The sequence below is a fragment of the Astyanax mexicanus genome, chromosome 20 (assembly GCF_023375975.1).
Source record: "Astyanax mexicanus isolate ESR-SI-001 chromosome 20, AstMex3_surface, whole genome shotgun sequence".
Taxonomy (NCBI): domain Eukaryota; kingdom Metazoa; phylum Chordata; class Actinopteri; order Characiformes; family Acestrorhamphidae; genus Astyanax; species Astyanax mexicanus.
In genome coordinates this window covers 6,061,584-6,078,655 of record NC_064427.1, presented here as the reverse complement: position 1 = coordinate 6,078,655, position 17,072 = coordinate 6,061,584, and the positions used below count along the sequence as shown (strand labels likewise).

At 39.7% G+C, this 17,072-nt stretch overlaps 1 long non-coding RNA gene across 2 annotated transcripts in view; it reads left to right on the top strand.

The window, feature by feature from the left end:
* The first annotated feature begins 365 nt into the window (after positions 1-365).
* Positions 366-17,072, top strand: part of LOC125784884 (uncharacterized) — a 74,859-nt gene continuing 58,152 nt past the window's right edge. The window contains exon 1 of one of the 2 annotated variants that reach the window (XR_007427493.1): positions 366-1,236. This is a non-coding gene — a long non-coding RNA (uncharacterized LOC125784884). The remainder of the gene's footprint in view (positions 1,237-17,072) is intronic. The other variant, XR_007427494.1, reaches the window with a different exon arrangement.

Below are 17,072 nucleotides of genomic sequence, written 5' to 3'. Positions count from 1 at the left end.
CCAAGTAATTCCTTGTGTAGTAGAATTGTACTGATATATAACAGACTTAATATCATCGCTTTCACATAAAAAAACGTTTTTTTAAAAGATCTTTACAGCAGAAGAAAAAAATAAAACTTCAGTGAAAATTAATGTAATTTTTTAAGTCATTTTTTAGCATTTCTAACGATCCATTCATTATAACTAAATCATTTGACAAAATATAAATAACATCTGTCAGATTCACGTTATGTCTAAAACTGAAACTTTTTGACAAGTTTAAGATTTGAGACACGGCTTAGAACATCTCCAGTTGTTTCTCTTCTCATATTTCAGGAGTGTCCCACTTAATCCCGACTGTCTTGTCAATGCTAAACGCCCCCCTTCCCCCTTCTATCTCTCTGTCTTTCTCTCTCGTTCTTATTCTCTCTCTCTCCCTCTCTCTCTCTACTGCACACGCTTGCTGTGTCTGACCCCTGGGTCATGGCGAAGTGACTTTGAGCCTTGTCTAACTGGGCCTCTTTGAGAGCAGCCCTCGCATTCCTGCTTGCTGAGACGGGGCAGGCAGCGCTTATTACCAGCTCCGGGGAGGAAGTTTCTGCCGGCAGGGATTATGCGCAGTTTCCTTGCCCAGAAGCTTTTGGGCTTTTGTCCCCTCCCACTCTTAAAAAAGCAGCGATTTCACAAACTAGAGGTGGTGGTGCTTGTGGTGTTACGGGGAGGGGGGTGCAAACTTAAATCTGCTGCTTTTGACTGCTGTCAGGTTTTTGTCCCTCCTCGTGTGCTGCGGTGCCTTTTCCGGGGGTGGAAGAACGCGGAGCACGTTTCGGCCACGTTCGAGCAGCGCCGGCAACAGTGGCAGTGGGAACAGCAGCAGCACAGAAGTGCATTGTGTTTGGGACCGGCGCGGGGAGGGAGGAGGAGGGTGCTGGATGAGCACAGCTGCGCGGCACACACTAGCCGGCTTCTCAGCTTGTCAGGCAGGCAGCAAGAAGGAGCGAAACGAGCACCCTCTTCTCTCCGCTACTGCTGCTGCTCTCCTGGGGAGGGCCCTCTGTCCAGAACACCCCACAAACCCCCCAACTCAACCAACACAAACCCCCCCTACTCGTCTACCTTGTACAGCTCCATCCAGGAGGGAGCTTTTTTCCTTTTTTTTTACCAAAGCACCAAAGCGAAATACGGAACGGATCCAGGCAAGAAAAGGATTCTTTTCCCCTTCTTCTGCTGCTGGCTACTCTTAATCCAGTGAGTACAGTGAGTACAACTCTCTTGTTCTGTCCCTCAGCTAAAGTTGCATGGACACACACTCTTTCACACACACTCACACACTCTCACTCACATACACCCAATTCACAAAGAGCAAGCTGTTCTTTCCAAGCCAGTGGCTGGTCCTGGCTTGCTTTCCCTCGGTGTCCTCTCCCGAGGTGGCACTGGTGCGTGTCGTAAATGTGGACCGGCTTCCATGCTTACTTCCACGCTTGTCTTTAAGGATCTTTATTTCCTTTTTAGTACCTTTACCGTTTTTTCGTAAAAAGTGATCAGGCTGACTCCAGTGAAAAGGGGGCTTTGTGCTTTCGGAATTCCAGCCGTGCTCCAGGGTCACGGCCCGAGAAAGGGTGCCTGTGTGTTTGTACATACCGAAATCCACAATACAATCAGATAACCACTGATCATAAATCTGCTCAAGGCCTGCTGCACAGCACAAGGTGCTTTTTATTATTGTTATAGTTTTTGGCTTTCAGGTACATTTTTTGAAACCGCATTTAACGACTTACATGAAATATGCACAGGATTTGAACTATGGTCTGCCAAGTAGTTGCACAACTGTGCGGTTGCCCGGCTTTTGAGAGAGCATACAAGCATACAAGAGGGAAATGTCATTTAGCTTTACTGTAACTAATTGGAGGGAAATGTTTGCATGTGTGTATGATATATATATATATATATATATATATATATATATATATATATATATATAGAATGGTAACTTTACAGAATGAGAAAGAAAGCTTTCTTAACTTTCCGTGGAAGCTAAAAAGATTCTATTTTGTTTTTATTATTATGGTACGTATGTACTGAAATTTTGAGACAATGTAAAAAAAAAAAAACTGATAGATTCCCATTATGTCAAAAAGAGAAAAAACAGCAAAAATGAAGCATGTAAATTAGCATTTCTGATGTACATACATAGGTATATGTTTAGGTGGTACTGTGTTGTCCTTTTTGGCTATTTCTATGTTGTCTAAGTTTAGGAGAATTATAGTGTTGAACTGTTAAGGCCTTTTGTGCCAGAGCAGTTCTCTGGAGTTTTCAGAGCTTCTTTGCTTACAGCGACATCAGGAAATCAAACAACAAAAACAGTCCATTTATTTTTCTTTGTAAACATGAATATGCATGTCTTACGGGAAGTGTTTATTTACCAGCTTGTTTTGTGACTCAGCTCAGTTAATAATTTCAATAAGCATTTTAGGTTTTGCTACGCTGGATGTGGAATTTGTTCCTATTTTTGTTTTATTTGAAGCCAGTTTGTACTTTTGGCTTAATTCCTTTTTATGTCAATGTTCATTGCAAACTATGGAAGCACTCTGAAGATAAATTAGAATTTAGTTAGCTTTAATTACACTTACCAAACACATTTCAGGAGTTCTTGATAAAGCTGTAAGTTTTGTTTTTAATTAGAACTTTTTTGTTCACCAAGAGAGTTAACTGACGTGATCTTTGTCTCTTAAACACTTTAAACGTTTTTTTTAATCTACCAAGGCCAAATGTTTTTTTCACTTTACTTTCCGAATTCAATCCGAACTGAATCTTTTTTTTTTTTTGTTAGCACATCCCTGAGACAACCTTGCGACACAGGAATGAAATGTTTTGACAGGCATTATTGGACTGCTTTCTTTTCTGGAGTGGTATTTCTGAACATGGCCAGGGGCATGGAAAGATGGGAAGAAGAGAATGTAGAAAATAAAAAAATATATTAAATCACTTCTAGCCTGGTTTCAGAGACAAAGGATGCAAAATTCTGTGGTTTTGGGGTATTGTGCTTTAACAATATTGCTGAAGTATTATAAATATACTGAATAAAGAGAGAGATTGAGAGAAAAAATGGCCTGCACTGAATCTAGTTCTCTATTTTAGGTATATGGGTCACTATCTTCTGAAGTAGCAGAATTGCACACTTTCTTATCGAGGGCTTTGTGGTGAAGGGTTTATTTTTGGCGCAGGTCTTTGCTGTTCTCTATTAAAGTGTCTCTCCAGGCATAAAGCAAGTTGTTGCCCAGACTTTTCTACCACACATATATCCCACCCCCACCCCCTCAGTCCCCCTCCATGTGTGCACATGCTCTCCTTTTGCAAGCTTTTCATGAGCTCCACAGTTTCCTTCCTTTGAAATATGATGTGTGCTGTACAGTAGACTGTGAGCTGACCTTAATGAGAACCGCTCCAGTTAGCTTCACTGTTTTGACAGCAACGATTGAATAAAAGGGACATTATTGTGTGTGCACATGTATGTGTGTGTGTGTGTGCGTGCCCAGATCTAACGGATAGTCAGGTGGATGTGGCTTGCCCCCCCTGACCAGGCCCCCAAAATCTACTCCACCTCCCTCCCAGTCCTCCCCCTCCCTCCCAAACCCCGACGAGCGGAACACTGGGTGCTCAATGTGTCTTAACTGCCTCGCAGGCTGTAAATGTGTCGTATTGCCGTTTGCAGGGAAAAGAAGGAAAACCACAATTAGCCGCAGTGTTTTATGAGTTGTTAGCTTCCAGGTGCTCGGTGGCGGGTCCGAGGAAGAGGAACCCCGCCTAGAACTTGTTTTACCAGATTTTACGTTCTTTTCGTAGCATCTTCGTGGGTTTGATGGACACATTTGTGTTTAAAAAGCTGGGTACTGTCTAAATTGCCATGTTGCTGACTTTCACACTGTTAAAAAAGTGTGTTTTTTTATCTGAAAAGAAAGAACATTTCTAAGATATATTAGGACTAGGCAAGAAATCATAAATTAACAGATTCTTTAACTGACATAGAGTGGAGTATTGTGTAAAGAATGTATATTTTTCTTGGTTATTTTTATTTATTTTTTTTATTCCCTTAATGCTTTTCCCCCACTGTGTGTGTTTTTACCTACTGTCCCCTTTAAAACGTTCTACCTTGTATGTAGCCACATGACTCCGCCCTGTCCATTCTACATGGAACATGGAAACAACATGGAGGAGAACTCAAATACCAAACCCAATTAAGCAACTCAAGCAGATTATACTGAAAGATAAATGCAGTGTCTAGGCCTGTCATGTTTACTATTAGCTTAACAGTTTGGATGATATATTGTCCTAGAAGTAATTCAGATACACTAAATTATATTATTGTCATTTTAAGACTCTATATGATATAATGATAATATAATTACATAGTAATGTATTTACTCATAGAGTAATGAACTTTATATTATTAAGAATTTTCAGACGTTAGGACAATAATAAAAAATATAACAACACATTAAGCTAAAAAAAAAATATATATATATATATATATTTTTTTTTTCTGTCAGTTCTCCTGGCTACCAACGCTATAGGCAATATTGAAATCAACAAAAATTGATTATGTCCATATATTGTATGATGATAAGTTGATTATCGTATCATAACAGGCCAAGCTGTGTTCAGTATTCATTAAAATAGAATAGAATATATTATGTAAGTAAAACATGTAATATATTGATCCGAGGGTCATATTTCCCAGCACTACCAAAATATATATACAAAATATGGCCAAAATATGTCTAAAATAGACTGCAAATGTTTTTGTATGTCTTTTTTTTATGTTTGCTAAGCTGGTATGATCTGTCTGTCTGTTGCTGTTTTACTATGTAATTTTGAATCATTCAGACCATGATTCATGAGAAATAGTTGAGGCGTAATTTGAAGTGAGTAAACCGTAAATAGTTATTTACCTGTTTATATTTGGCCCCACCACCTTTGCACCACCAAGCTTTTAATAACAGTCATAATTTCAAGAACTTTCTTAATTTAAAGTTTTTTTGTTTGTTTTTTTTTTACAAAAAACTATAAATACATTTCTTTGTGTCCTTTTCTTTTCCTTCCTGTCCTCCTCAGTACAGTGTCCAGGGCACAGTATGCCACAGTTTCAATCATACGTTTTCTGCTCTTGTCTATTGTGCACTTGTGCACTTATTGAGGTTCCCCATCTGTAGTTTTTCTCTCTCTCTGTCTCTCTTTCTCTTTCTCTCAGACACACATACAGGTTTTGTTATCAGAGAAATGGCACTAAGGAGCTTTCTCCCTCACACGGTCCCTCACCGGGCGAGCCATAAAAGAGATGATGTCATGTCTGAGCTGGAGACTGTGTGGCCATTCGCAGTGATCCGTTTCTTATTCAGCTCACTTGAATGGCACAAAGCTGAGTGAAAGGGATTGGTGGTGGTGGGGTGGTGGTGGGGTGGAGGTGGGTGGGGGGGTGGTTAGAGGGTGGAAAAGGATTGGAACCCCCCAACAAATTTGCCACCGGCCCTGGCTGCACACCGTTCCCAATCTGGCTGGATGTAAATGAAAGCATTTGTGCACAAATAACCAGGGCAATGGACCAGGGCCCTGTCCAGAAAAGAAGATGAAGAGCTTGGCCCGTTATTTATAGCCAGTTGGTGCTGATAGAAACAATACCTGCTGTGTTTTTTTCACAGGCATTCTGGCTGTTTTAGCCACACTGTGACTAAGAACTGCTCTTCTAAAAATGATACTGCAGTTTTTGACAGGCAGGGAGAGTGTACTTATTTGTTTAGTTTTTTCGCAATACTTTATTATTTCTGATAATAAAGTCACTATATAATTCAGTTCAAATTTCGAACAGCGCAACACACACAAGGTATGATCTAGCATGGCCACACCCACAACTAATTTTATTAGCCACTGACTGTTAGGGGCTTAAGATTGCCTTTCCAAGGTGTAGTTATGATAAATATCACTCCTTTTCAATTGGCTTCTGACACCATGTGTTTGCATACTGGGTGTGTACCCGCCCTGTCATTCATGATCAGTGTGTAGTCTTTCCCCACATTGCACCTTTTCTGTTGCTTGTGATTTACAGTAAATTGTGCTTGCCTGGCCTTAGTTAAGCAACTTAAGCTTGTAGCTGAGAGTGGATTTATTTTGGCTGCAGTGAGAACTCATGCACTAATAAAGGGTTATAGCATCAAGGTTTGGTAATGTGAAGACTGATTTTTAACTGAATAAATGTATTTTAGTTTAGTTGGATAACAAAATATAACTGGCATAATCAGAAATTTAATTGGTTTAGGTGAACAGTGTGACTTTTGGTGTTGGATTGGCCAGATTTAGCTGTGTTTTTTTCATGCAATGGTTTCATGTAGTTAAAAAAGCGCAATTTAGTTATGTGTTCCATTATTATATGAAGTCATTTTGAACAAAATTGTGGGTAGCTGCCAACATTTTTCTGGTCTTTTTCTGGTCTTTTCACGTTTTCAGATTTTAATGTTACTTTAATTTAGGTAGTAAATTGTGCAGCTGTGTAACTGTCATGGCGGTTATGTATCGTCCCCAATGCAGTACACTATACACCCTGAAAGAGACTGCTGGAGCCCAGCGCTCTAAGCCCTGTGATATCCCTTCCTCCTCATTAGTGAGCCCGCGGCAGGGGCTTGTTGGAAGGGGAAGACGTGCCTCCTTGTTTCTGAGCTGTGGGACGTTTGTCCTGGTCCGTATAAAATGGCCAGCCTTCTTTAAACTCCCTCAGTGCTGTCCTTTTGATGGCCAGACTGACTGGGTGGGAGTACATGCAGGGGCAGGCTTCATTAGGTTGTTTTTCAGGGGGTGGGGGGGGGGTTGGTGCTAAAGGATATATAAGGAAAGGGGAGTATTCCAGACACAAAAGGCAAAGGCAAATATTTAGTGTGAGACAATAGCTGCTCCAAGCAACTTACCATGGGGTTAACTTACCCTATTGTCTGCTGGTAATTGGAGGATCAGCGAGGGGGGGAAAGTCAGTGGCCGGTGTGGTGCTTTGCTGGTCAGGTCTGTAGAAGTTGTGCTAACTCTGCGGGGTGTCTTAATCACATGCATCACATCATGTTGCTCAGTGAAAGTGAAATGGCTGTCCAGTAAGCAGGTCCAGTTTGCACTCTGTGATTTGAGGAATTCCTCTAAATGTACACTATGTATTTTTACACTTTTTAAATTCATCTGCAAATTTAAATGCAGGTGCAGGTGTTGTGTCCTGACAGATCTTATGAGACCATAATGTTTTTTAATTGTTTATCGAGGCCAAATTACGCAGGGTATAAAATGATTATCTGTAAATTAGCTTTTGAGCAACCGCACTTAATTAAACAACATAAAATACAACAGCAATGTATAGAGAACTTTGCTGTGACAATTTGATATATTAGTCATGGTGCCAGTATTTTTATCCTATTCAGTAATTTCATACAGGGACTAGACAAGCTGTGTGTGTGCATTTGCACATCTGTTTTAGCGATAGCTGAATACATTCAGTTTTTACAAACATTTGGCCTGGTATGTATGTATGTATTTCACTGCTTTTGCAAACAAAACGAGAAAGAAATCTGCTTTAAGTAAACAGAGATTATGTGTTAATAACATATTAGGTCATTTTGGAGCATTTCTATTGGCCCATTCATCATGAAATAAAAAACACAATATAAATTGTTTTTTTTTTTAAGAATCTGCTGCTAATGATTAATTTAGCGTGTGTCTAAATCTTGAGATAAGTATTGTATGATATATATATATATATATATATATATATATATATATATATATATATATATATATATATATATATATATATATATATATATTGTCTTTATATATTGTGATATAATATTTTTTACCATATTGCCCCCCAGCCCTATTTACATATATTTGTAACAGCAACACAAGCTAGAAGGGGTAAATTCTTAGATTCTTAAATATATTCTTAGATCAGTTAAGCTCTTTCTTTTTCTGGGTAAATGGTGATGGTTTATGTGCAATATTAACTTTATTTCTCTTCTTAAAAGAACGTTAGTAATTTATGTAGAACAATCTTTCTGTTCTATTGCACATATCACCATACAGATGTTAAGGGGATTAAATGGATTAAATTTGAGATATAATATAATGAAGCATGGTACTACTGTGTTGTTAAATACTCCATAACTGAAAGCTATTATTTTTATAAAGGTATAAATATGAGTTTTTATAAAAGGTGGGAGTGTATAGCATCCCCTCACTGATTTGTCAGCAGGACTGCACATCTGAAATGCGAACATGTGGTAAAAGTTTGGTGTGCACATGCGAGGAGATAAGGCCGAGGCTAATATGGAAAGGTCCTGACCCTGTCAGACCAGACACTGGGGAGTCTCGGCTTTGTGAAGCGTGTGCGTTCTGCTGTTTGTGCATGTGCGTCCGTGTGTGTTTGTGTGTGTGTGTGTGTGTGTGTGTGTGTGTGAGCACAGCTAAAGGGCTCTTGTGAGACAGGTTTAGAGGCAATAAAGGGGGATCTGGGAAGTGGAAACTTAATACTGCCTGGCTGCTGCTATTGTGTACATCAAGTCTCCAGCTGCTGGAGATAGCAGCGTGTGAAGTAATGAGTTGTCTGGTTTTATATTGACCGGTCTGGTGCTGTGGTCATGGGGCCTATTAAATTTGCTATTGAGAGTGAAAGGATTATGCACCCAAAATAAATTAAACTGTGGCAATGAATAGATTGGGAAGGAAAATGAGGCCTGGTGCCTCCTACTTGCTAATCAGATAAATGTTTTGCTCTCGGTGGATAAAATAAAACAAATGTTTTTTTTTTTGTGGTGCTAAAGAAATTCATGTAATAAAGCTTTTCATCCAGCTCTTTACAGCCATACAGTCATGTGCAAAGGTTAAGCAGCCAGGTCCTTGAAAAGTAGTGAAAATAAGTACAATATGTAAATTATTTTCTGCTGTGCATTCATTGGCATAACTGTGTCACCATTGGGTTCATATGTTTAAACTAAAATGGACAAATATTTGAACATTCAGAATTTGTATGTATATATTAACACTGTCACGCAAAATCCTATTAGGCTGTTTGTCCATCATCATAACATTTTAACACAATGTGACCACAGCACAGGGATGGCAATATATATATAGCTCTGGAAATAATTATGAGACCACCTCAGTTTCTGAATCAGTTTCTCTGATTTTGCTATTTATAGGTATATGTTTGAGTAAAATGAACATTGTTGTTTTATTCTATAAACTACAGACAACATTTCTCACAAATTGCAAATAAAAATAATATTGTCGTTTAGAGCATTTATTTGCAGAAAATGAGAAATGGCTGAAACAACAAAAATGTTGCAGAACTTTCAGACCTTAAATAATGCAAAGAAAACAAGAACAAGAAAACAAGTTCATATTCATAAAGTTTTAGTTCAGAAATCAATATTTGGTAGAATAATCCTGTTTTTTAATCATAGTTTTCATGCATCTTGGCATGTTCTCCGCCACCAGTCTTACACACTGCTTTTGGATAACTTTATGCCACTACTGGTGCAAAATTCAAGCAGTTCAGTTTGGTTTGATGGCTTGTGATCATCCATCTTCCTCTTGATTATATTCCAGAGGTTTTTAATTTGGTAAAATCAAAGAATAGGGTTTGTGTACGATCATGAAAAACCTAGAAAAGAAATGAAATTTGAAAGTAGTAAATTCCAGGCCTGGATTTTTAGAAATTAAAAATACCCAGACAGTTTTGAAAAAGTCATGGAAATTTTCTCTACATTTACTTTTACACTACTATACTCTATGGTGCAAATCTTTTAGTAATTGCAATAGATCTACTGGACAGCATTATTGTCTATTATTTATTGTTTGTTGCACAACTATCTGTTGTTTTCTTCATTCTTCAAATGTCAGGGGACGCCATTAGTCTTTCAGATGTGTTTAACACTCAGTTTTTCTCTCCTTTCTGAGTGCGTCGTGTTGGTAATGACACTCAAGCATTATGTGATACATTTATCTTCAATAAAAGAAAATGTGTCTTTTTCAGGGAGCGTTTCTCGCCTCTGGAGGAAAACTGGCATGTTTTGTAGAGAGAGAGAGAGACGGGGTCATTGATGGTGTGGAATGAGGAGAACGGCAATATAAAAGTATTCTCTGTAAGAGGAAATTCAATCGGGGTCCGGGTCCTCCTAAGGGGAAAAGATTTGTGTCTCTGTTTACAGGCTCTGTGATTGGTTTCACTTACAGTTGCCCGGAGAGGCAAACATATGCTCTGGCTGGTGCTGGTGGGGTCGAGGCAGTGGTAGTGCTGGGCCCGTGTGAGGCCGTGCAGCCGATGCGTTGCTCTGGAGCGAGCTGGTGTGGAGGCCCAGAGCTATGCCGAGCTGGGACTGTCTGTCATCAGCCGTGTGTGGTGAACTCTGTGGCCCCAGCGGCTGGAAGGTTTGGGGGAGGTGGTGGCTGGGGGGTGTTGGTCTGAGTCCCCAGACCATGCTGTAATAAGATCGGCCCTTAATGGTGGCCGGGGTCTATTTGAGCCCCTGCCCCTCGTAGCCCCCTCTACCATGGAAAGCTGTGCATATTGGCTAGCTAAGGTTTCAGTTGTGTCAGCCTCATCTGGGCTCGTGGACCACAAGCCTTGAGCGTATCTTTGAAATGACAGGGCGCTGATGTCATGCTGCTATTCTATGTTTGTGCGGTGCATAAACACGACCAGGGGTGGGCTTTGCGGGGGGGTCAAGGCTGGACTTGATGGACACAAAAAGGCCATCAAAGCAAATAGTTTATTATTATTAGCAGCCAGATTTTTTTGTAAGGATGCTATATATCTTTCTGTCTGTCTATCTGTCTGTCTGTCTTTCTCTGTCTGTCTGGCTGTGGGATGAACAGAGCTGCTATAGCTAATCAAACATAAAACAAAGTGTTCTCAGTCATTCTAATGTTCAATTTATCTGTGTTGTAGTACACCAAAAAGACAAAACTGAATTGTCAGTGTTGCCTGTGCCAATGTATGGACACCGTAAGTGGTTTTACAAGGTATTTATAGAGACATAAACAACTTAAGGGTCTGAAAATGAAAGAAATCATTGGCCACAAGGCAGAGGAAGGCTGAAGTGATACCCAGTTGGTTTTATCTTGCAGTTTCTACAGTGAGGAATGTTACTAAGAAAGTGCAATTCAGGGAAACTGTGGCAAGAAAGGTGAGATCTTTAAGAGAACTGTTCGTATACCAGTAAAAACAGTTAAATCTAACACCCCAGTATGACTAAGAACTTGCATGTAGGTTTGGCTTGATTATGGGTAGTGGGGATGCACTGTTCTACTGTGCAGTGGTGCTTATACTTGAAATCATCTATCTCTGTTTGTGTCTGTCTGTCAATCTATCTGTATGTCTATCAATCTGTCTCTCTATAAGGCAGAGGTCTTTGAACAGACTTTTAAAAGCTGCATAAATAATTAGTTTCATGTGAATGTAGCTTAATAGTCAATTAACAGCACTTCAAATCAAAGTATGAAATATCTTGCTAGTTCTTTTATGCTGCCCATTTCTTTAGAAGTTGTAGAAAAAATGTCAGTTGAATATGAAGATCAATAATATTTTTTCACTCACTCCTGCATCCATTAATGAGACTTTCTACAACAGATGTCCTTGTGTCCTTGCAGCAGTTTGCAGGATTTTCTGTTCTAAGCTAACATTAGCCTATCAGGAAGGCAGCAGATTAACTAGGATAAAATATATCCATCTGATTATTCAGTTTAGGTAAATTCATATTAACTTTTTTTAAAGCATTTTTTCTTTGTATGTCCTGGTCAGGTTATTTTGCCCTGATTAGAGTCTCTTAATGCTTAGTGTCAGCTGGTATCAATCCGATCTTTGTGTTTGTACATATTTAGTAACATTTAATAGAATTCATTATTCTTAACTGATATTTAGTTCAGTAAAGACTTTTGTCTTGTAATCAGGCTGACTCTCCTACCTTATTAATTATCTGCAAGTCCTGTGTGCTTGTGAAGAATGGTAAACTGTCTTATCTGATAACAGTTGTTGTTTGATGTGTAATTACTGTTTTATAGTGGGTGAATGTGCTATGATTTGGTTTTCTATAGCATGTGCATATTATTATGAGCCAGTAAAACAGAGCATTTCTGTAATAGTTTTATATAGTCTTGGATGCTATGTTTTTTACACTGTAAAATGGTTCTGTTCTGCCGATTCTAACTAAACTCTTTTATTTACCTTGTGAGAACTCTCTTTGGGGCTGTTGTTTGGCCAGTAATGTCCGGTAATGGCACCTTGAGGGCACCAGATGGTTAAAACAAAGACTCTGAACTGGATTGAGAATAAAATAGGTGTTTTCTAGTCTGTTAAAATATTCACTGTGCACTTATAGTTATGTCCTGGTCTTTTCTTAATGTATGAAGCCTGTTTGACAACATATGTCTATTCCCTTTCTGTGTTATGAGTTGGGATACATAATTGGAAGCAAGTGAACAATCAGTTCTTGAAGTTGATGTGTTGGAAGCAGGTAAAATGGACAAGAGTAAAAATATGAAATATTTTGACAAGAACTGAATTGCGATTTCTAGATAATTGACTGATAATTGTCAAAGAAACTCAAACAAATTTCAGGCAGGTCTTGCAGGGTATACAGAGGTTTACAAGTAAGGATGTCCGAAGTAGATGCAACAGAATCGTTGACACTTAAAGGAACTTCTGCTGATTTTAGACTTAAAAATACCATTGAGGATACCATCGGAGATCTTGTGTGTTCTGTGCGTTGATGGGTCAGCTTTTTTGCAGTGGAACAAGAAGCGGTTTTATAGTAATGGTTGATCAGTGTGTATCCTTGCTGCAGCAGTGCATTCTGGGAGTTGCTGGGTGCTTATATACTCATTTATTTAGTCTGTCAGTTAGTCAGTCAGTCAGGCAAGCCTCACCCCTCCTTGCTTATGATCTCCACATCCCTGCCACATTTACCGCACCCCATCCCACCCCACCTACCTCCCTTTAATTGATGGCCTCACCTCTGCGGGCCCACCTTAAAGGGCAGTGCCTGTTTCCGCTCGCCGCCGGCCCATGCGGGGGGCGACGTATTAGAGCCTGTTGTTGTCGGTGGGGAAAAAAGAGCGAGCGATAGAGCGAGAGAGATAGAGACGGAGGGAGGTGGAAGTGTAGATTCGTTGACAACGTCATACTCACCGCATGCAGGGGTTGTGGTGTTACGGCCTCGGACAGAAAGACTGGAATGGAACACCAGACACAAAGCAGGTGTGTTTCCTTCCTCTCCGACCCCCTTCTGTCCTTCCCTCCATCCCTCCTTATCTGTACGACCTTTCTGTCTCTCTCTATCGTGTGCACGACTGTCGGCCCTTTGAAGAGGCATAAGAGGAAGCGAGGTGAGGGCGAAGGCGTGAGGCGTAACCCAGTCGCATCATCGTCATCAACTGATGGCTGACGTGAGGCCTCCAGTTGGCCCTGGTGGTTGGCCTGGTACCTTCGTCCAGCAGCTTTTGTTGTCTGTGATCATGTGTGTGTGTATGTGTGTGTGTGTGTGTGTGTGTGTGTGTGCTAAAGGTCTGCTTCTGCTTTCTGCTACCATTGGGTTTGACCTGTGCGTCCAATAAGGACTACCCGGAGTGTGTGAAGTCGCTGAGCTTATATTAACACACGTGTATATGTATATGTATGTATGTGTGTGTGTGTGTGTGTGTGTGTGTGTCTGTGTGTGTGTGTTGTCAGGCTACTTCTGCTAACATTGCAATTGACCTCTGTGACCACTAAGGTCTCTGTGACCACAAAGGAGTTGGATTGTGGGAGTGTGTGAAGTTGAAATTATATGTGCACACGTGTATAGATGTATATCTATGTGTGTGTGTGTGTGTGTTTCGAGTGTGCATATGGCAGAGGCTGTTGTGTTGTGGGGGGGTATTAAGGGGGTGAGGCGGGGTGAACGAGGGGATTGGGGTGAGGGGAGGGGGGGTGGCTATTCTCTGTGGCTGGACACAAAGCAAAGAAGCAAAGAGGGTTTTTTTTTTTCTTCTCAAGCCAAAATCCCGTCCCCCATCTCAAGCCCACCCCCTGCATGACTTCCCGGGTGACAGGATCTCGCACGTTCAGGGCAGCGATTTTATTAAGTATTCATATGGTAATGGAGGGCAAAGGAGGAGCAGATTCTCACATAAACTTGATCTGTCCATGAATAGCGGCCTGTTTGGCCTGACCCCTCGGTGGCTCTGAAAGACACTGCCCACCCCGGGCCTGAGTCCTGAGGAGAAATGAAAAGCAAAGCACATTCCACGGCTTCTCTCTGTCTCTCTCTCTCCCTCTCGCCGTCTCTCTCTCTCTCTCTCTCTCAGGCCCTAAAAAACACACACACACACACTCTCAGAGATGATACGCCCGCCGATCTCAAAGAGCAGCAGCTCTAACCACCTCTCGTCCCCTCACTCTCTCAATTTCACTGTTATTTCTCTATTTCTCTCTATTTTCCTATCAGCACTTCATACACTCTCACTCTCACCACCCCTTCTCCTTAAATGGCTGTATTTTTTTCACCCCGCCCCATCGTCCTCTCTGCCAGCCCAATGCACCTGAGGAGCTGTGGATCTCCTTTCGTTTGTGGTTTTATAGAGAATATCCTGAGCCGTTTTTAGCCTGGCGGGTTATGCCATATTAATTGAAACCTTGCTGTCATAATCGCTCCCTGATGCAGCCGCATTAACTGTTTACAAACTTTAATTTATTCCGTTACGAACGACTGCACTCCTTTAAATCATTGATCCTCTTTATCTTTAATATTATAGTAGTAAATATGCTTTATACTCATTTCTAATATATTTTAATATATAATGTGTACATTGTATTAATAATGTATACATAAACTTTATAAACTGATGTATTTTCAGTCTGATTCATACCCTTTCAGTGTGTACCATTTAATGAGCAAAAAAAATCCCCAAAACATTATTGATTCAGATTATCGCCAGGCTTAAAGGAACAACGCTGAGCCTAAATGTCTGGCTGTTTTTTTGTCGTGCATACCTTCTTCATAATATAGCCTGGGGGTGCTGGCCTCCCGCCGGCCCATTTGCACGGGTTTGCACGAAAATAAGATTTGTCCTGGTGGATATAACGCTCATCTTATCCCCTGCCTTGCCACATAGCATTATGCCTCCCCATTATGTCTCAATCAGCTCCTCCACGAATCACAACGTTCTTCCAAATCAGTTTTTCTTCTTAATAAACCATATCTTTTGTTTTTTTATATAGCATATTTAAGTTATATAATACAGTAATAGCATTTATACTTCTAATTATTTGCTTGATTATTTATTCTGCGTTATTTCTTAGTATATTATAGCAGTATATTTAAATGTACTGATCTAGAAAAAATGTTCTGATCAAGAAAATATATTATGTATTGCTGTACTAAGATAATCAGTTGATTTTCAGATTCTTTGATTGTTAACAAATTAATAAATTATAGTTTTGTATAGTACATTAGGGTTAGGATTAGGTTGAGAGTTTGACTTGAGGTTAACCTTAAAAAAACAGTATAAGGGAATTCTTCAATTTTCCTTTACAGGAAAGGCAGTGGTTCTGTGTGATTAGATCCAGGGTTTTAATATAGAACTGAAGAAATGCAAGAAAAACCTGGTATATTGAGTCTTTAAAACCTTTTTTTATTGAACCCTTTTTGCCTAAAGTGCAGGTTTTATTTACATTTTCTAATAGATGATCTATTTTATAAATGTTTTGATTCATTTAATAGGTATACTGAAATATTTATTAGATGTTAGATTTCATGGGTTCTGTTACATTTAATAGATGTTCTCTTGCATTTCATAGATATTTAATTATATTTAAAAGATTATTGCGGTACATTTAATAGCTGTTCTATTATACAACACACCTTCTGTTATCTTTATTAGATCCTGTCTATTTATAATGGGTCTTCTGTAATATATAATAAGTATTCTGATATTTTTAATAGTTGTAATATATTTAATACATTTTCTGTTATTTTAGTAGATCCCTTTTTATTTAATGTTTATTTAGATGTTTATTTAAATGTTAACTAAAGACAAGGTCACTATCTACAAAGCATCTGTATTAAACTACATGAAAGCTTTTTAGTGTTTTTTTGTCAGTAGGTTAATTACTCTCACAAAATCTGCATTTCATTTTTTTGTAAAATAATTCAAACAAAACATGTAATTGAAATTCACAGGAACACAAATTACATAATATTGCAGTATGTTCAAGAGGCAATATGTGTAAGTACTGTAGTGATACTGGTAGCACATTTGCTGGGTTTTGTTTCTGCTGTTTGCTGGTGGCAGTAATATTGTGGTTATGAGGTCTATTAGCTACAATGAAGTAAATGGGTTTTGCCTCACAGTAGTTTCAAACGGGGTCACTTCGTTGTTTTTCCATTACCCTCATTTGAAAAACAAAAAGCACAATAAGATGGGAAAGCAGATGGGCCGGGTTGTGAACTCAGCCATTTATGAAGCTGGGGGTCTTTGCGAGGGGCCATCCTGAGTGTTGTGACTTCTTTCAGTTGAAGGATTTCACTGATTAAACGTTTCTGGGGTAAACGAAAGGACGGGTTCTTCTGCAGGCCGTTAGATGCAGTAAGAGGTTCTAATAGGAATATAGGAATTCCAGTTCAATCCAGAAGACAAACACATTGTTAGCTGTGCTTGTGGCTGGGTCCTCTTCCTGTCAACCTTTGTTTTCATTTGTTTTTAACATTTTTTAGGTTTGTCAAATGCATCGTCTGCGGTTTGAAGTGCATTTCAGTGTCTGCAGCTGAGCTGTTTTGCATTTTGCCCGGCCGAAAGGTTCACGTGGTGTCGTTTGTGGCTTCCTGCTGGATCCTCCGGTCCTCCCGTGAACTCGGAATGCTGTTCTTTACAAACAGACTGATTCTAGCTGTGTATTTTATTAGGGCTCGAGCTGCAAACAATGCGAACCCCATTAGTCAGCTGTGTGTTGTGGTAAGTGAGGCAAATGTTGACATTAGGGCTGGTGTAACAATAGGGCCGGTGTTGTAATGCGCAGCTCTGTGGGTGCT